General features: G+C 46.2%; 5 non-coding genes and 29 pseudogenes across 5 annotated transcripts; all 34 read right to left on the reverse strand.

The window, feature by feature from the left end:
• Positions 1-113: 113 nt before the first annotated feature.
• On the reverse strand, positions 114-232 carry LOC148259912 (5S ribosomal RNA). The gene has a single exon (XR_015819541.1). It is a non-coding gene; the product is annotated as a 5S ribosomal RNA (ribosomal RNA).
• A 559-nt stretch (positions 233-791) lies between these two features.
• Positions 792-910, reverse strand: LOC148259913 (5S ribosomal RNA; annotated as a pseudogene).
• A 562-nt stretch (positions 911-1472) lies between these two features.
• On the reverse strand, positions 1473-1591 carry LOC148259914 (5S ribosomal RNA). The gene has a single exon (XR_015820044.1). It is a non-coding gene; the product is annotated as a 5S ribosomal RNA (ribosomal RNA).
• A 209-nt stretch (positions 1592-1800) lies between these two features.
• LOC148259915 (5S ribosomal RNA) lies at positions 1801-1919 on the reverse strand (annotated as a pseudogene).
• A 203-nt stretch (positions 1920-2122) lies between these two features.
• On the reverse strand, positions 2123-2241 carry LOC148259916 (5S ribosomal RNA; annotated as a pseudogene).
• Positions 2242-2448: 207 nt separating this feature from the next.
• On the reverse strand, positions 2449-2567 carry LOC148259917 (5S ribosomal RNA; annotated as a pseudogene).
• Positions 2568-2771: 204 nt separating this feature from the next.
• On the reverse strand, positions 2772-2890 carry LOC148259918 (5S ribosomal RNA; annotated as a pseudogene).
• A 559-nt stretch (positions 2891-3449) lies between these two features.
• On the reverse strand, positions 3450-3568 carry LOC148259919 (5S ribosomal RNA; annotated as a pseudogene).
• A 205-nt stretch (positions 3569-3773) lies between these two features.
• Positions 3774-3892, reverse strand: LOC148259920 (5S ribosomal RNA; annotated as a pseudogene).
• Positions 3893-4093: 201 nt separating this feature from the next.
• Positions 4094-4211, reverse strand: LOC148259921 (5S ribosomal RNA; annotated as a pseudogene).
• Positions 4212-4771: 560 nt separating this feature from the next.
• LOC148259922 (5S ribosomal RNA) lies at positions 4772-4890 on the reverse strand (annotated as a pseudogene).
• A 207-nt stretch (positions 4891-5097) lies between these two features.
• LOC148259923 (5S ribosomal RNA) lies at positions 5098-5216 on the reverse strand (annotated as a pseudogene).
• A 562-nt stretch (positions 5217-5778) lies between these two features.
• LOC148259924 (5S ribosomal RNA) lies at positions 5779-5897 on the reverse strand (annotated as a pseudogene).
• Positions 5898-6106: 209 nt separating this feature from the next.
• LOC148259925 (5S ribosomal RNA) lies at positions 6107-6225 on the reverse strand (annotated as a pseudogene).
• A 563-nt stretch (positions 6226-6788) lies between these two features.
• LOC148259926 (5S ribosomal RNA) lies at positions 6789-6907 on the reverse strand. The gene has a single exon (XR_015821217.1). It is a non-coding gene; the product is annotated as a 5S ribosomal RNA (ribosomal RNA).
• Positions 6908-7116: 209 nt separating this feature from the next.
• LOC148259927 (5S ribosomal RNA) lies at positions 7117-7235 on the reverse strand (annotated as a pseudogene).
• A 563-nt stretch (positions 7236-7798) lies between these two features.
• Positions 7799-7917, reverse strand: LOC148259928 (5S ribosomal RNA; annotated as a pseudogene).
• A 559-nt stretch (positions 7918-8476) lies between these two features.
• Positions 8477-8595, reverse strand: LOC148259929 (5S ribosomal RNA). Its single transcript, XR_015819683.1, has one exon. It is a non-coding gene; the product is annotated as a 5S ribosomal RNA (ribosomal RNA).
• A 214-nt stretch (positions 8596-8809) lies between these two features.
• LOC148259930 (5S ribosomal RNA) lies at positions 8810-8928 on the reverse strand (annotated as a pseudogene).
• Positions 8929-9133: 205 nt separating this feature from the next.
• LOC148259931 (5S ribosomal RNA) lies at positions 9134-9252 on the reverse strand (annotated as a pseudogene).
• A 533-nt stretch (positions 9253-9785) lies between these two features.
• On the reverse strand, positions 9786-9904 carry LOC148259932 (5S ribosomal RNA; annotated as a pseudogene).
• A 917-nt stretch (positions 9905-10821) lies between these two features.
• LOC148259933 (5S ribosomal RNA) lies at positions 10822-10940 on the reverse strand (annotated as a pseudogene).
• Positions 10941-11149: 209 nt separating this feature from the next.
• LOC148259934 (5S ribosomal RNA) lies at positions 11150-11268 on the reverse strand (annotated as a pseudogene).
• A 203-nt stretch (positions 11269-11471) lies between these two features.
• On the reverse strand, positions 11472-11590 carry LOC148259935 (5S ribosomal RNA; annotated as a pseudogene).
• A 205-nt stretch (positions 11591-11795) lies between these two features.
• Positions 11796-11914, reverse strand: LOC148259936 (5S ribosomal RNA; annotated as a pseudogene).
• A 205-nt stretch (positions 11915-12119) lies between these two features.
• LOC148259937 (5S ribosomal RNA) lies at positions 12120-12238 on the reverse strand (annotated as a pseudogene).
• A 204-nt stretch (positions 12239-12442) lies between these two features.
• On the reverse strand, positions 12443-12561 carry LOC148259938 (5S ribosomal RNA; annotated as a pseudogene).
• Positions 12562-13124: 563 nt separating this feature from the next.
• On the reverse strand, positions 13125-13243 carry LOC148259939 (5S ribosomal RNA; annotated as a pseudogene).
• Positions 13244-14125: 882 nt separating this feature from the next.
• On the reverse strand, positions 14126-14244 carry LOC148259940 (5S ribosomal RNA). Its single transcript, XR_015820075.1, has one exon. It is a non-coding gene; the product is annotated as a 5S ribosomal RNA (ribosomal RNA).
• A 207-nt stretch (positions 14245-14451) lies between these two features.
• On the reverse strand, positions 14452-14570 carry LOC148259941 (5S ribosomal RNA; annotated as a pseudogene).
• A 566-nt stretch (positions 14571-15136) lies between these two features.
• Positions 15137-15255, reverse strand: LOC148259942 (5S ribosomal RNA; annotated as a pseudogene).
• Positions 15256-16112: 857 nt separating this feature from the next.
• On the reverse strand, positions 16113-16231 carry LOC148259943 (5S ribosomal RNA; annotated as a pseudogene).
• Positions 16232-17114: 883 nt separating this feature from the next.
• On the reverse strand, positions 17115-17233 carry LOC148259944 (5S ribosomal RNA; annotated as a pseudogene).
• A 204-nt stretch (positions 17234-17437) lies between these two features.
• On the reverse strand, positions 17438-17556 carry LOC148259945 (5S ribosomal RNA; annotated as a pseudogene).
• Positions 17557-18006: the final 450 nt, after the last annotated feature.

Below are 18006 nucleotides of genomic sequence, written 5' to 3' on the forward strand. Positions count from 1 at the left end.
TCTCGTTCTAATATCGATTAAAATGCCCCTGCTTCTTGACTCACATTTGCGTATAAACCAGCGGACCCTAGTTCCAGTCACGCGTAACGTCGAACGACCCGTCTGAAAAAAAATTGGTGCGACACGAGGACTTCCCAAGAGGTCACCCATCCGAGTACTACTCTCGCCCAAGCACACTTAACTGCGGAGTTCTGACGGGATCCGGTGCACTAGTGCTGGTATGATCGCACCTGTGTAATTTTACGCTGCAAATATATAAACTCATTCCCCTTTATTCCCCCTCCCGTCATTTGTTTCCTTGTGCGTGCGCACAGCACCTCCCGTTCTCATTCTAATATCAAGTAAAATTCTACAGCGCCGTGATTCACATTTGTGAATAAACCTGAGGACCATAATTCAAGTCGCGCGAAACGTCGAAAGAATCATCTGCAAAAATATGGGTGCAACACGAGGACTTCACAAGAAAATGGGTGAAATATAAGGATTTCGCAGGAGGTAACCGATGCTAGTACTACTCTCGCCCAAGCACCCTTACCTAAGGAGTTCTGATAGAATCCGTTGCATTAGTGCTGGTATGATCGCACCTGTTTCATTTCGTGCTGAAAATACATACACTCCTTCTCCTTCCCTCCCCCTCCCATCAATTGTTTCCTTGTGCGTTCACACTACACCTCTCCTTCTCGTTCTAATATCGATTAAAATGCCCCTGCTTCTTGACTCACAATTGCGTATAAACCAGCGGACCCTAGTTCCAGTCGCGCGTAACGTCGAACGACCCGTCTGAAAAAAAATTGGTGCGACACGAGGACTTCCCAGGAGGTCACCAATCCAAGGACTACTCTCTCCAAAGCACACTTAACTGCAAAGTTCTGACGGGATCTGGTGCATTAGTGCTGGTATGATCGCACTTGTTTAATTCCGCACTGCAAATACATAAACAACTTCTCCTTTCTTCCCCCTCCTGTCATTTGTTTCCTTGTGCGTGCGCACTGCACCTCCCGTGCTCCTTCTAATATAAAGTAAAATGCTATAGTGCCGTGACTCATATTTGTAAATAAACTTGAGGACCATAATTCAAGTCGCGCGTATCGTCGAAAGAAGCATCTGCAAAAAAATGGGTGGAACACGAGGACTTCCTAAGAAAATGGGTGAAATATAAGGACTTCGCATGTGGTCACCCATCCTAGTGCTACTCTCGCCCAAGCACCCTTAACTTGCGGAGTTCTGATAGAATCCGTTGCATTGGTGCTGGTATGATTGCTCATGTTTCATTCTGCGCTGCAAATACATACACTTTTTCTCCCTCCATCCCCCCTCCCGTCATTTGTTTCCTTGAGCGTGCACTCTGCATCTCTCCTTCTCGTTCTAATATCGATTAAAATGCCCCTGCTTCTTGACTCACATTTGCGTATAAACCAGTGGACCCTAGTTCCAGTCGCGCGTAACGTCGAACGACCCGTCTGAAAAAAAAATTAGTGCGACACGAGGACTTCCCAAGAGGTCACCCATCCGAGTACTACTCTCGCCCAAGCACACTTAACTGCGGAGTTCTGATGGGATCCGGTGCATTAGTGCTGGTATGATCGCAGCTGTTTAATTTTGCGCTGCAAATACATAAACTCCTTCTCCTTTCTTCCCCCTCCCGTTATTTGTTTCATTGTGCGTGCACACTGCACCTCTCGTTCTCGTCCAAATATCAAGTAAAATGCCACGACACTGTGACTCACATTTGCGAATAAATCTGCGAACCATAATTAAAGTCGCTTATAACGTCGAACGGCACATCTGAAAAAAAGAAAATGGGTGCGACACGAGAACTTCCCACGAGGTAACCCATCATTGTACTACTTCCGCCAAAGCACACTTAACTGCGGAGTTCTGATGGGATCCGGTGAATTTGTGCTGGTATGATCGTACCTGTTTATTTCCGCGCTGCAAATACATACACTCCTTCTTCCCTCCCCCCTCCCATCATTTGTTTCCTTGTGCGTTCACACTGTACCTCTCCTTCTCGTTCTAATATCGATTAAAATGCCCCTGATTCTTGACTCACATTTACGTATAAACTAGCGGACCATAATTCCAGTCGCGCGTAACGTCGAACGACTCATCTGAAAAAAAATTGTTGCGATACGAGGACTTCCCAAGAGGTCACCCATCCGAGTACTACCCTCGCCCAGGCACACTTAACTGCGGAGTTCTGATGGGATCCGGTGCATTAGTGCTGGTATGATCGAACCTGTTTAATTTCGCGCTGCAAATACATAAATTCCTTCTCCTTTCTTCCCCCTCCCGTCATTTGTTTCTGTGTGCGTGCGTACTGCACCTCTCGTTCTCGTTCAAATATCAAGTAAAATGCCACGGCGCCGTGACTCACATTTGCGAATAAATCTGCGGACCATAATTAAAGTCGCGCGTAACGTCGAACTGCAAATCTGAAAAAAAAAATGGGTGCAACACGAGAACTTCCCAGGAGGTAACCCATCATTGTACTACTTTCGGCAAAGCACACTTAACTGCGGAGTTCTGATGGGATCCGGTGCATTTGTGCTGGTGTGACCGCACTTGTTTAATTTCGTACTAAAAAAACATACACTCCTTCTTCCCTCCCCCCCTCCCATCATTTGTTTCCTTGTGCGTTCACACTGCACCTCTCCTTCTCGTTCTAATATCGATTAAAATGCCCCTGATTCTTGACTCACATTTGCGTATAAACCAGCAGACCATAGTTCCAGTCTCGCGTAACGTCGAACGACCCGTCTGAAAAAAAATTGGTGCGACACGAGGACTTCCCAGGTGGTCACCAATCCGAGTACTACTCTCGCCCAAGCACATGTACCTGCAGAGTTCTGATGAGATCCAGTGCATTAGTGCTGGTATGATCGCACCCGTTTAATTCTGCGCTGCAAATATATAAACTCCTTCTCCTTTCTTCCCCCTCCCGTCATTTGTTTCCTTGTGCGTGTGCACTGCACCTCCCGTGCTCGTTCTAATATCAAGTAAAATACCACGGCGCCGTGACTCACATTTGCGAATAAACCTGAGGACCATAATTCAAGTCGCGCGTAACGTCGAAAGAATCATCTACAAAAAAATGGGTGCAACACGAGGACTTCACAAGAAAATGAGTGAAATATAAGGACTTCGCAGGAGGTAACCCATGCTAGTACTACTCTCGCCCAAGCACCCTTACCTACGGAGTTCTGATAGAATCCGTTGCATTAGTACTGGTATCATCGCACCTGTTTCATTTCATGCTGAAAATACATACACTCCTTCTCCTTCCCTTCCCTTCCCATCAATTGTTTCCTTGTGCGTTCACACTGCACCTCTCCTTCTCGTTCTAATATCAATTAAAATGCCCCTGCTTCTCGACTCACATTTGCGTATAAACTAGCGGAACCTAGTTCCAGTCGTGCGTAACGTCGAACGACTCGTCTGAAAAAAAATTGGTGCGACACGAGGACTTTGCAGGAGGTCACCCATCCGAGTACTACTCTCGCCCAAGCACACTTAACTGCGGAGTTTTGATGGGATCCGGTGCATTAGTGTTGGTATGATCGCAACCGTTTAATTTCGCGCTGCAAATACATAAACTCCTTCTCCTTTCTTCCCCCTCCTGTCATTTGTTTCCTTGTGCGTGCGAACTGCACCTACCGTGCTCGTTCTAATATCAAGTAAAATGCTACGGTGTCGTGACTCACATTTGCGAATAAACCTGAGTACCATAATTCAAGTCGCGCGTATCGTCGAAAGAATTATCTGCAAAAAAATGGGTGAAATATAAGGACTTCCCAAGAGGTCACCCATCCGAGTACTACTTTCGCCCAAGCACACTTAACTGCAGAGTTCTAATGGGATCCGGTGCATTTGTGCTGGTGTGACAGCACCTGTTTAATTTTGTGCTGAAAATACATACACTCCTTCCCTTCCCCCCTCCCATCAGTTGTTTCCTTGTGCGTTCACACTGCACCTCTCTTTCTCGTTCTAATATCGATTAAAATGCCCCTGATTCTTGACTCACATTTGCATATAAACCAGCGGACTATAGTTCCAGTCGCGCGTAACGTAGAACGACCCATCTGAAAAAAAATTGTTGCGATACGAGGACTTCCCAAGAGGTCACCCATCCGAGTACTACTCTCGCCAAAGCACACTTAACTGCAGAGTTCTGATGGGATCCAGTGCATTAGTGCTGGTATGATGCCACTTGTTTAATTTTGCGCTTCAAATACATACACTCCTTCTCTTTTCTTCCTCATTCCGTCATTTGTTTCCTTGTGCATGCGCATTGCACCTCCCGTACTCGTTCTAATATCAAGTAAAATGCCACGGCGCCATGACTCAAATTTGCAAATAAATTTGCGGACCATAAATCAAGTCGCGCGTAACGTCGAAAGAATCATCTGCAAAAAGATGGGTGCAACTCGAGGACCTCCCAAAAAAATGGGTGAAATATAAGGACTTCGCAGGAGGTCACCCATCCGAGTACTTTGCTCGCCCAAGCACCCTTAACTGCGGAGTTCTGATAGAATCCGTTGCATTAATGCTAGTATGATCCCTCATGTTTCATTCTACACTGCAAATACATACACTCTTTCTCCTTCCATCCCCACTCCGTCATTTGTTTCCTTGTGCGTGCACTCTGCATCTCTCTTTCTTGTTCTAATATCAAGTAATATGCCCCGGCACTGTGACTCACCTTTGCAAATGAACCAGCGGTTCATAATTCCATTTGCGCGTAACGTCGAACAACCTATCCGAAAAAAAATAGGTGCAACACGAGGGCTTCCCAAGTGGTCACCTATCCGAGTACTACTCTCGACCAAGCACACTTAACTGCGGAGTTCTGACAGGACCTGGAGCTTTAGTGCTGGTATGATCGCACCAATTTAATTTTCCGCTGCAAATACATACACTTCTTCTCCTTTCTTCCCCCTCCCGTCATTTGTTTCCTTGTGCGTTCACACTTCACCTCTCATTCTCGTTCTAATATTGATTAAAATGCCCTTGCTTCTTGACTCACATTTGCGTATACACCAGTGGACCCTAATTCTAGTCGCGCGTAACGTCGAACGACTCGTCTGAAAAAAAAAATTAGTGCGACACGAGGACTTCCCAGGAGGTCACCCATCCGAGTACTACTCTCGCCCAAGCACACTCAACTGCGGAGTTTTGATGGGATCCGGTGCATTAGTGCTGGTATAATCGCACCCTTTTAATTCTGCGCTGCAAATACATAAACTCCTTCTCCTTTCTTCCCCCTCCCGTCATTTGTTTCCTTGTGCGTGCGCACTGCACCTCCCGTGCTCGTTCTAATATCAAGTAAAATGCTACGGTGCCGTGACTCACATTTGCGAATAAACCTGAGGACCATAATTCAAGTCGCGCATATCGTCGAAAGAATCATCTGCAAAAAAATGGGTGCAACACGAGGACTTCCTAAGAAAATTGGTGAAATATAAGGACTTCGCAGGAGGTCACCCATCCTAGTGCTACTCTCGCCCAAGCACCCTTAACTTGCGGAGTTCTGACAGAATCCGTTGTATTGGTGCTGGTATGATTGCTCATATTTCATTCTACGCTGCAAATACATACACTTTTTCTCCCTCCATCCACCCTCCCGTCATTTGTTTCCTTGTGCGTGCACTCGGCATCTCTCCTTCTCGTTCTAATATCGATTAAAATGCCCCTGCTTCTTGACTCACATTTGCGTGTAAACCAGTGGACCCTAGTTCCAGTCGCGCGTAACGTCGAATGACCCGTCTGAAAAAAAAATTAGTGCGACACGAGGACTTCCGAGGAGGTCACCCATCCGAGTACTACTCTCGCCCAAGCACACTTAACTGCGGAGTTCTGATGGGATCAGGTGCATTAGTGCTGGTATGATCGCACCTGTTTAATTTCGCGCTGCAAATACATAAATTCCTTCTCCTTTCTTCCCCCTCCCGTCATTTGTTTCTAAGTGCGTGCGCACTGCACCTCTCGTTCTCGTTCAAATATCAAGTACAATGCCATGGCGCCGTGACTCACATTTGCAAATAAATCTGCGGACCATAATTAAAGTCGCCCGTAACGTCGAACGACACATCTGAAAAAAAAAAAATGGGTGCAACACGAGAACTTCCCACGAGGTAACCCATCATTGTACTACTTTCACCAAAGCACACTTAACTGCGGAGTTCTGATGGGATCCGGTGCATTTGTGCTGGTATGATCGCACCTGTTTAATTTTGCGCTGCAAATACATAAACTCATTCCCCTTTCTTCCCCCTCCCGTCATTTGTTTCCTTGTGCGTGCGCACTGTACCTCCCGTGCTCGTTCTAATATAAAGTAAAATGCTAAGGTGCCGTGACTCACATTTGCGAATAAACCTGAGGACCATAATTCAAGTCGCGCGTATCGTCGAAAGAATCATCTGCAAAAAAATGGGTGCAACACGAGGACTTCCTAAGAAAATTTGTGAAATATAAGGACTGCGCAGGAGGTCACACATCCTAGTGCTACTCTCGCCCAAGCACCCTTAACTTGCGGAGTTCTGATAGAATCCGTTGCATTGGTACTGGTATGATTGCTCACGTTTCATTCTGCGCTGCAAATACATACACTTTATCTCCCTCCATCCCCCCTCCCGTCATTTGTTTCCTTGTGCGTGAACTCTGCATCTCTCATTCTCGTTCTAATATCGATTAAAATGCCCATGCTTCTTGACTCACATTTGCGTATAAACCAGTGGACCCTAGTTCCAGTCGCGCATAACATCAAACGACCCGTCTGAAAAAAAAAATTAGTGCGACACGAGGACTTCCCAGGAGGTCACCCATCCGAGTACTACTCTCGCCCAAGCACAATTAACTGCGGAGTTCTGATGGGATCCGGTGCATTAGTGCTGGTATGATCGCACCTATTTAATTTCGCGCTGCAAATACATAAATTCCTTCTCCTTTCTTCCCCCTCCCGTCATTTGTTTCCAAGTGCGTGCACACTGCACCTCTCGTTCTCGTTCAAATATCAACTAAAATACCACGGAGTCGTGACTCACATTTGCGAATAAATTTGCGGACCATAATTAAAGTCGCGCGTAAGGTCGAACGACACATCTGAAAAAAAGAAAATGGGTGCAACACGAGAACTTCCCAGGAGGTAACCCATCATTGTACTACTTTCGCCAAAGCACACTTAACTGCGGAGTTCTGATGGGATCCGGTGCATTTGTGCTGGTGTGATCGCACCTGTTTAATTCCGTGCTGCAAATACATAAACTCCTTCTCCTTTCTTCCCCCTCCCATCATTTGTTTCCTTGTGCGTGCGCACTGCACCTCCCGTGCTCGTTCTAATATCAAGTAAAATGCTACGGTGCCGTGACTCACATTTGCGAATAAACCTAAGGACCATAATTCAAGTCGCGCGTATCATCGAAAGAATCATCTGTAAAAAAATGTGTGCAACACGAGGACTTCCTAAGAAAATGGGTGAAATATAAGGACTTCGCAAGAGGTCACCCATCCTAGTGCTTCTCTCGCCCAAGCACCCTTAACTTGCGGAGTTCTGATAGAATCCGTTGCATTGGTGCTGGTATGATTGCTCATGTTTCATTCTGTGCTGCAAATACATACACTTTTTCTCCCTCCATCCCCCCTCCCGTCATTTGTTTCCTTGTGCGTGCACTCTGCATCTCTCCTTCTCGTTCTAATATCGATTAAAATGCCCCTGCTTATTGACTCACATTTGCGTATAAACCAGTGGACCCTAGTTCCAGTCGCGCGTAACGTCGAACGACCCGTCTGAAAAAAAAAATTAGTGCGACACGAGGACTTCCGAGGAGGTCACCCATCCGAGTACTACTCTCGCCTAAGCACACTTAAATGCGGAGTTCTGATGGGATCCGGTGCATTAGTGCTGGTATGATCGCAGCTGTTTAATTTTGCGTTGCAAATACATAAACTCATTCCCCTTTCTTCCCCCTCCCGTCATTTGTTTCCTTGCACGTGCGCACTGCACCTTCCGTTCTCGTTCTAATATCAAGTAAAATGCTACAGCGCCGTGACTCACATTTGCGAATAAACCTGAAGACCATAATTCAAGTCGCGCGTAACATCGAAAGAATCATTTGCAAAAAAATGGGTGCAACACGAGGACTTCACAAGAAAATGGTTGAAATATAAAGACTTCGCAGGATGTAACCCATGCTAGTACTACTCTCGCCCAAGCACCCTAACCTACGGAGTTCTGATAGAATCCGTTGCATTAGTGCTGGTATGATCACACCTGTTTCATTTCGTGCTGAAAATACATATACTCCTTATATTTCCCTCCCCCTCCCATCAATTGTTTCCTTGTGCGTTCACACTGCACCTCTCATTCTCGTTCTAATATCGATTAAAATGCCCCTGCTTCTTGACTCACATTTGCGTATAAACCAGCGGACCCTAGTTCCAGTCGCGTGTAACGTCGAACGACCCATTTGAAAAAAAATTGGTGCGACACGAGGACTTCTCAGGAGGTCACCCATCCGAGTACTACTCTCGCCCAAGCGCACTTAACTGCGGAGTTCTGATGGGATCCGGTGCATTAGTGCTGGTATGATCGCACCCGTTTAATTTCGCGCTGCGAATACATAAACTCCTTATCATTTCTTCCCCCTCCCGTCATTTGTTTTCTTGTGCGTGCGCACTGCACCTCCCGTGCTCGTTCTAATATCAAGTAAAATGCTACGGTGCCGTGACTCACATTTGCGAATAAACGCGCGTAAGGTCGAAAGAATCATCTGCAAAAAAATGGGTGCAACACGAGGACTTCACAAGAAAATGGGTGAAATATAAGGACTTCGCAGGAGGTAACCCATGCTAGTACTAGTCTCACCCAAGCACCCTTACCTACGGAGTTCTGATAGAATCCGATGCATTAGTGCTGGTATGATCGCACCTGTTTCATTTCGTGCTGAAAATACATACACTCCTTCTCCTTCCCTCCCCCTCCCATCAATTGTTTCCTTGTGCGTTCACACTGCACCTCTCCTTCTCGTTCTAATATCGATTAAAATGCCCCTGCTTCTTGACTCACATTTGCGTAGAAACCAGCGGACCCCAGTTCCAGTCGAGCGTAACGTCGAACGACCCGTCTGGAAAAAAATTGGTGCGACACGAGGACTTCCCAGGAGGTCACCCATCCGAGAACTACTCTCGCCCAAGCACACTTAACTGCGGAGTTCTGATGGTATCCGGTGTATTAGTGATAGTATGATCGCACCCGTTTAATTTCGCGCTGCAAATACATAAACTCCTTCTCCTTTCTTCCTCCTCCTGTCATTTGTTTCCTTATGCGTGCGCACTACACCTACCGTGCTCGTTCTAATATCAAGTAAAATGCTACGGTGCTGTGACTCACATTTTCGAATAAATCTGAGGACCATAATTCAAGTCCCGCGTATCGTCGAAAGAATCATCTGCAAAAAAATGGGTGAAATATAAGGACTTCGCAGGAGGTCACCCATCCTAGTGCTACTCTCGCCCAAGCACCCTTAACTTGCGGAGTTCTGATAGAATCCGTTGCATTGGTGCTGGTATGATTGCTCATGTTTCATTCTGCGCTGCAAATACAAACACTTTTTCTCCCTCCATCCCCCCTCCCGTCATTTGTTTCCTTGTGCGTGCACTCTGCATCTCTCATTCTCGTTCTAATATCAATTAAAATGCCCCTGCTTCTTGACTCACATTTGCGTATAAACTATTAGACCCTAGTTCCAGTCGCGCGTAACGTCGAACGACCCGTCTGAAAGAAAAAATTAGTGCGACACGAGAACTTCCCAAGAGGTCACCCATCCGAGTACTACTCTCGTCCAAGCACACTTAACTGCGGAGTTCTAATGGGATCCGTTGCATTAGTGCTGGTATGATGGCACCTGTTTAATTTTGCGCTGCAAATACATAAACAACTTCTCCTTTCTTCCCCCTCCCCTCATTTGTTTCCTTGTGCGTGCGCACTGCACCTTACGTTCTCATTCAAATATCAAGTAAAATGCCACAGCGCCGTGACTCACATTTGCGAATAAACCTGAGGACCATAATTCAAGTCGCGCGTAACGTCGAAAGAATCATTTGCAAAAAAATGGGTGCAACACGAGGACTTCCTAAGAAAATGGGTGAAATATAAGGACTTCGCAGGAGGTCACCCATCCTAGAGCTACTCTCGCCCAATCACCCTTAACTTGCAGAGTTACGATAGAATCCGTTGCATTGGTGCTGGTATGATTGCTCATGTTTCATTCTGCGCTGCAAATACATACACTTTTTCTCCCTCCATCCCCCCTCCCGTCAATTGTTTCCTTGTGCGTTCACACTGCACCTCTCCTTCTCGTTCTAATATCGATTAAAATGCCCCTACTTCTTGACATACATTTGCGAATAAACCTGAGGACCATAATTCAATTCGCGCTTAACTTCGAAAAAATCATCTGCAAAAAAATGGGTGCAACACGAGGACTTTACAAGAAAATGGGTGAAATATAAGGACTTCGCAGGAGGTAACCCATGCTAGTACTACTCTCGCCCAAGCACCCTTACCTATGGAGTTCTGATAAAATCCGATGCATTAGTGTTGCTATGATCGCACCTGTTTCATTTCGTGCTGAAAATACATACACTCTTTCTCCTTCCCTCCCCCTCCCGTCATTTGTTTCCTTGTGCGTGCACTCTGCATCTCTCTTTCTCGTTCGAATATAGATTAAAATGCCCCTGCTTCTTGATTCACATTTGCGTATAAACCAGTGGACCCTAGTTGCAGTCGCGCATAACGTCGAACGACCGGTCTGAAAAAAAAAATTAGTGCGACACGAGGACTTCCCAGGAGGTCACCCATCCGAGTATTACTCTCGCCCAAGCACACTTAATTACGGAGTTCTAATGGGATCCGGTGCATTAGTGCTAGTATGATCACACCTGTCTAATTTCGCGCTGCAAATACATAAACTCCTTCTCCTTTCTTCCCCCTCCCGTCATTTGTTTCCTTGTGCGTGCGCACTGCACCTCATGTTCTCGTTCAAATATCAAGTAAAATGCCACGGCACCGTGACTCACATTTGCGAATAAATCTGCGGACCATAATTAAAGTCGCGCGTAACGTCGAACGGCACATCTGAAAAAAAGAAGATGGGTGCAACACGAGAACTTCCCAGGAGGTAACCCATCATTGTACTACTTTCGCCAAAGCACACTTAACTGTGGAGTTCTGATGGGATCCGGTGCATTTGTGCTGGTGTGACCGCACCTGTTTATTTCGTGCTGAAAATACATACACTCCTTCTTCCCTACCCCCCTCCCATCATTTGTTTCCTTGTGCGTTCACACTGCACCTCTCCTTCTCGTTCTAATATCGATTAAAATGCCCCTGATTCTTGACTCACATTTGCGTATAAACCAGTGGACCATAGTTCCAGTCACGGGTAACGTCGAACGACCCCTCTGAAAAAAAATTGTTGCGATACAAGGACTTCCCAAGAGGTCACACATCCGAGTACTACACTCGCCCAAGCACACTTCACTGCGGAGTTCTGATGGGATCCGGTGCATTAGTGCTGGTATGATCGCACCTGTTTAATTTTGCGCTGCAAATACATAAATTCATTCCCCTTTCTTCCCCCTCCTGTCATTTGTTTCCTTGTGCGTGCGCACTGCACCTCCCGTTCTCGTTCTAATATCAAGTAAAATGCTACAGCGCCGTGACTCACATTTGCGAATAAACCTGAGGACCATAATTTAAGTCGCACGTAACGTTGAAAGAATCATCTGCAAAAAAATTGGTGCAACACGAGGACTTCCCAAGTGGTCACCCATCTGAGTACTACTCTCGCCCAAGCACACTTAACTGCGGAGTTATGATGGGATCTGTTGCATTAGTGCTGGTATGATCGCACCTGATTAATTTCGCGCTGCAAATACATAAACTCCTTCTCCTTTCTTCCCCCTCCCGTCATTTGTTTCCTTGTGGGTGCACTCTGTATCTCTCTTTCTCGTTCTAATATCAAGTAATATGCCCCGACACCGTGACTCACCTTTGCAAATGAACCAGCGGTTTATAATTCCATTCGCGGCTAACGTCGAACAACCCATCCGGAAAAAAATAGGTGCAACACGAGGGCTTCCCAAGTGGTCACCCATCCGAGTACTACTCTCGCCCAAGCACACCTAACTGCGGAGTTCTGATGGAATCCGAAGCTTTAGTGCTGGTATGATCGCACCTGTTTAATTTCGCATTGCAAATACATACACTCCTTCTCCTTTCTTCCCCCTCCCGTCATTTGTTTCCTTGTGCGTTCACACTTCACCTCTCATTCTCGTTCTAATATCGATTAAAATGCCACTGCTTCTTGACTCACATTTGCGTATAAACCAGCGGACCCTAGTTCCAGACGCGCATAACGTCGAACGACCCGTCTGAAAAAAATTGGTGCGACAAGAGGACTACCCAGGAGGTCACCCATCTGAGTACTAATCTCGCCCAAGCGCACTTCACTGCGGAGTTCTGATGGGATCCGGTGCATTAGTGCTGGTATGATCGCACCTGTTTAATTTTGCGCTGCAAATACATAAACTCATTCCCCTTTCTTCCCCCTCCCGTCATTTGTTTCCTTGTGCGTGCGCACTGCACCTCCCGTTCTCGTTCTAATATCAAGTAAAATGCTACAACGCCGTGACTCACATTTGCGAATAAACCTGAGGACCATAATTCAAGTCGCGCGTAACGTCGAAAGAATCATCTGCAAAAAAATAGGTGCAACACGAGGACTTCATAAGAAAATGGGTGAAATATAAGGACTTCGCAGGAGGTAACCCATGCTAGTACTACTCTCGCCCAAGCACCCTTACCTACGGAGTTCTGATAGAATCCGTTGCATTAGTGCTGGTATGATCGCACCTGTTTCATTTCGCGCTGTAAAAACATACACTCCTTCTCCTTTCTTCCCCCTCCTGTCATTTGTTTCCTTGTGCGTGCGCACTGCACCTCTCGTTCTCGTTCAAATATCATGTAAAATGCCACGGCGCCGTGACTCACATTTGCGAATAAATCTGTGGACCATAATTAAAGTCCCGCGTAACGTCGAACGACACATCTGAAGAAAAGAAAATGGGTGCAACACGAGAACTTCCCAAGAGGTAACCCATCATTGTACTACTTTCGCCAAAGCACACTTAACTTCGGAGTTCTGATGGTATCCGGTGCATTTGTGCTGGTGTGACCGCACCTGTTTAATTTGGTACTGAAAATACATACACTCCTTCTTTCCTCCCCCGTTCCCATCATTTGTTTCCGTTTGCATTCACACTGCACCTCTCCTTCTCGTTCTAATATCGATTAAAATGCCCCTGATTCTTGACTCACATTTGCGTATAAACTAGCGGACCATAGTTCCAGTCGCGCGTAACGTCGAACGACCCATCTGAAAAAAAATTGTTGTGATACGAGGACTTCCCAAGAGGTCACCCATCCGAGTACTATTCTCGCCCAAGGACACTTAACTGCAGAGTTCTGATGAGATCCAGTGCAGTAGTGCTGGTATGATGCCACTTGTTTAATTTTGCGCTTCAAATATATACACTCATTCTCTTTTCTTCTTCATCCCATCATTTGTTTCCTTGTGCGTGCGCACTGCACCTCCCGTACTCGTTCTAATATCAAGTAAAATGCCACGGCGCCGTGACCCACATTTGCGAATAAATCTGCGGACCATAAATCAAGTCGCGCGTAACGTCGAAAGAATCATCTGCAAAAAGATGGGTGCAAAACGAGGACCTTCCAAGAAAATGGGTGAAATATAAGGACTTCGCAGGAGGTCACCCATCCGAGTACTTTTCTCTCCCAAACACCCTTAACTGCCGAGTTCTGATAGAATCCGTTGCATTAGTGCTGGTATGATCCCTCATGTTTCATTCTGCACTGAAAATACATACACTCTTTCTCCTTCCATCCCCCTCCCGTCATTTGTTTCCTTGTGCGTGCACTCTGTATCTCTCTTTCTTGTTCTAATATCAAGTAATATGCCCCGGCACCGTGACTCACCTTTGCAAATGAACCAGCGGTTTATAATTTCATTCCCGCGTAACGTCGAACAACCCATCCGAAAAAAAATAGTTGCGACACGAGGGATTCCCAAGTGGTCACCCATCTGAGTACTACTCTCGCCCAAGCACACTTAACTGCAGAGTTCTGATGGGATCCGGAGCTTTAGTGCTGGTATGATCGCACCTGTTTAATTTCGCGCTACAAATACATACACTCCTTCTCCTTTCTTCCCCCACCCGTCATTTGTTTCCTTGTGCGTTCACACTTCACCTCTCATTCTCGTTCTAATATCGATTAAAATGCCCTTGCTTCATGACTCACATTTGCGTATAAACCAGTGGACCCTAGTTCCAGACGCGCGTAACGTCTAACAACCCGTCTGAAAAAAAAAATTAGTGCGACACGAGGACTTCACAGGAGGTCACCCATCCGAGTACTAATCTCGCCCAAGCACACTTAACTGCGGAGTTCTGATGGGATCAGGTGCATTAGTGCTGGTATGATCGCAACTGTTTAATTTTGCGCTGCAAATACATAAACTCATTCCCCTTTCTTCCCCCTCCCGTCATTTGTTTCCTTGTACGTGCGCACTGCACCTCTCGTTCTCGTTCAAATATCAAGTAAAATACTATGGTGCCGTGACTCACATTTGCGAATAAATCTGCGGACCATAATTAAAGTCGCGCGTAACGTCGAACGGCGCATCTGAAAAAATAAAGAAAATGGGTGCAACACGAGGACTTCGCAAGAAAATGGGTGAAATATAAGGACTTCGCAGGAGGTAACCCATGCTAGTACTACTCTCGCCCAAGCACCCTTACCTACGGAGTTCTGATAGAATCTGTTCCATTAGTGCTGGTATGATCGCACCTGTTTCATTTCGTGCTGAAAATACATACACTCCTTCTCCTTCCCTCCCCCTCCCATCAATTGTTTCCTTGTGCGTTCACACTGCACCTCGCTTTCTCGTTCTAATATCGATTAAAATGCCCCTGCTTCTTGACTCACATTTGCGTATAAACCAGCAGACCCCAGTTCCAGTCGCGCATAACGTCGAACGACCCGTCTGAAAAAAAATTGGTGCGACACGAGGACTTCCCACGAGGTCACCCATCCGAGTACTACTCTCGCCCAAGCACACTTAACTGCGGAGTTATGATGGGATCCGGTGAGTAAGTGGTGGTATGATCGCATCTGTTTAATTCCGCGCTGCAAATACATAAACTCCTTCTCCTTTCTTCCCCCTCCCGTCAATTGTTTCCTTGTGCGTGCGCACTGCACCTCCCGTGCTCGTTCTAATATAAAGTAAAATGCTACGGTGCCGTGACTCACATTTGCGAATAAACCTGAGGACCATAATTCAAGTCGCGCATATCGTCGAAAGAATCATATGCAAAAAAATGTGTGCAACACGAGGACTTCCTAAGAAAATGGGTGAAATATAAGGACTTCGCAGGAGGTAACCCATCCTAGTGCTACTCTCGCCCAAGCACCCTTAACTTGCGGAGTTCTGATAAAATCCATTGCATTGGTGCTGGTATGATTGCTCATGTTTCATTCTGCGCTGCAAATACATACACTTTTTCTCCCTCCATCCCCCCTCCCGTCATTTGTTTCCTTGTGCGTGAACTCTACATCTCTCCCTCTCGTTCTAATATCGATTAAAATGCCCCTGCTTCTTGACTCACATTTGCGTATAAACCAGTGGACCCTAGTTCCAGTCGCGCGTAACGTCGAACGACCCGTCTGAAAAATAAAATAGTGCGTCACGAGGACTTCCCAAGCACACTTAACTGTGGAGTTCTAATGGGATCCGGTGCATTAGTGCTGGTATGATCGCACCTGTTTAATTTCGCACTGCAAATACATAAATTCCTTCTCCTTTCTTCCCCCTCCTGTCATTTGTTTCCTTGTGCGTGCGCACTGCACCTCTCGTTCTCGTTCAAATATCAAGTAAAATGCCACGGTGCCGTGACTTACATTTGCGAATAAATCTGCGGACCATAATTAATGTCGTGAGTAACGTCGAACGGCATATCTGAAAAAAAGAAAATGGGTGCAACACGAGAACTTCCCAGGAGGTAACCCATCATTGTACTACTTTCACCAAAGCACACTTAACTGCGGACTTCTGATGGGATCCGGTGCATTTGTGCTGGTGTGACCGCACCTGTTTAATTTTGTGCTGAAAATACATACACTCCTTCTTCCCTCCCCCCCTCCCATCATTTGTTTCCTTGTGCGTTCACACTGCACCTCTCCTTCTCGTTCTAACATCGATTAAAATGCCCCTAATTCTTGACTAACATTTGCGTATAAACCAGCGGACCATAGTTCCAGTCGCGCGTAATGTCGAACGATCCATCTGAAAAGAAATTTTTGCGATACGAGGACTTCCCAAGAGGTCACCCATCCGAGTACTACTCTCGCCCAAGCACACTTAACTGCAGGGTTCTGATGGGATCCAGTGCATTAGCGCTAGTATAATGCCACTTGTTCAATTTTGCGCTTCAAATACATACACTCCTTCTCTTTTCTTCCACATCCCGTCATTTGTTTCCTTGTGCGTGCGCACTGCACCTCCTGTACTCGTTCTACTATCAAGTAAAATGCCACGGCGCCGTGACTCACATTTGTGAATAAACCTGCGGACCATAAATCAAGTCGCAAGTAACGTCGAAAGAATCATCTGCAAAAAGATGGGTGCAACACGAGGACCTCCCAAGAAAATGGGTGAAATATAAGGACTTCGCAGGAGGTCACCGATCCGAGTTCTTTTCTCGCCCAAGCACCCTTAACTGCGGAATTCTGATAGAATCCGTTGCATTAGTGCTGGTAAGATCCCTCATGTTTCATTCTGCACTGCAAATACATACACTCTTTCTCCTTCCATTTTCCGTCCCGTCATTTGTTTCCTTGTGCGTGCGCACTGCATCTCTCGTTCTCGTTCAAATATCAAGTAAAATGCCACGGCGCCGTGACTCACCTTTGCAAATGAACCAGCGGTTTAGAATTCCATTCGCGCGTAACGTCGAACAACCCATCTGAAAAAAAATAGGTGCAACACGAGGGCTTCCCAGGTGGTCACCGATCCGAGTACTACTTTCGCCAAAGCACACTTAACTGAGGAGTTCTGATGGGATCCGGTGCTTTTGTGCTGGTGTGACCGCACCTGTTTAATTTCGTGCTGAAAATACATACACTCTTTCTTCCCTCCGCCCCTCCCATCATTTGTTTCTTTGTGCGTTCACACTGCATCTCTCCTTCTCGTTCTAATATCGATTAAAATGCCCCTGATTCTTGACTCACATTTGCGTATAAACCAGCGGACCCTAGTTCCAGTCGCGCGTAACGTCGAACGACCCGTTTGAAAAAAAATTGGTGCGACACGAGGACTTCCCAGGAGTTCACCCATCCGAGTACTACTCTCGCCCAAGCTCACATAACTGCGGAGTTCTGATTGGATAAGGTGCATTAGTGCTGGTATGATCGCACCTGTTTAATTCCGCGCTGCAAATACATAAACTCCTTCTCCTTTTTTCCCCCTCCCATCATTTGTTTCCTTGTGCGTGCGCACTGCACCTCCCGTGCTCGTTCTAATGTCAAGTAAAATGCTATGGTGCCGTGACTCACATTTGCGAATAAACCTGTGGACCATAATTCAAGTCGCGCGTATCGTCGAAAGAATCGTCTGCCAAAAAATGGGTGCAACACGAGGAGTTCAGAAGAAAATGGTTGAAATATAAGGACTTCGCAGGAGGTAACCCATGCTAGTACTACTCTCGCCCAAGCACCCTTACCTACGGAGTTTTGATAGAATCCGTTGCATTAGTGCTGGTATGATCGCACCTGTTTTATTTCGTGCTGAAAATACATACACTCCTTCTCATTCCCTCCCCCTCCCATCAATTGTTTCCTTGTGCGTTCACACTGCACTTCTCATTCTC

The sequence above is a fragment of the Carica papaya genome, chromosome 5 (genome assembly GCF_054855325.1).
Source record: "Carica papaya isolate Zhongbai chromosome 5, ASM5485532v1, whole genome shotgun sequence".
NCBI classification, from domain to species: Eukaryota; Viridiplantae; Streptophyta; class Magnoliopsida; order Brassicales; family Caricaceae; genus Carica; species Carica papaya.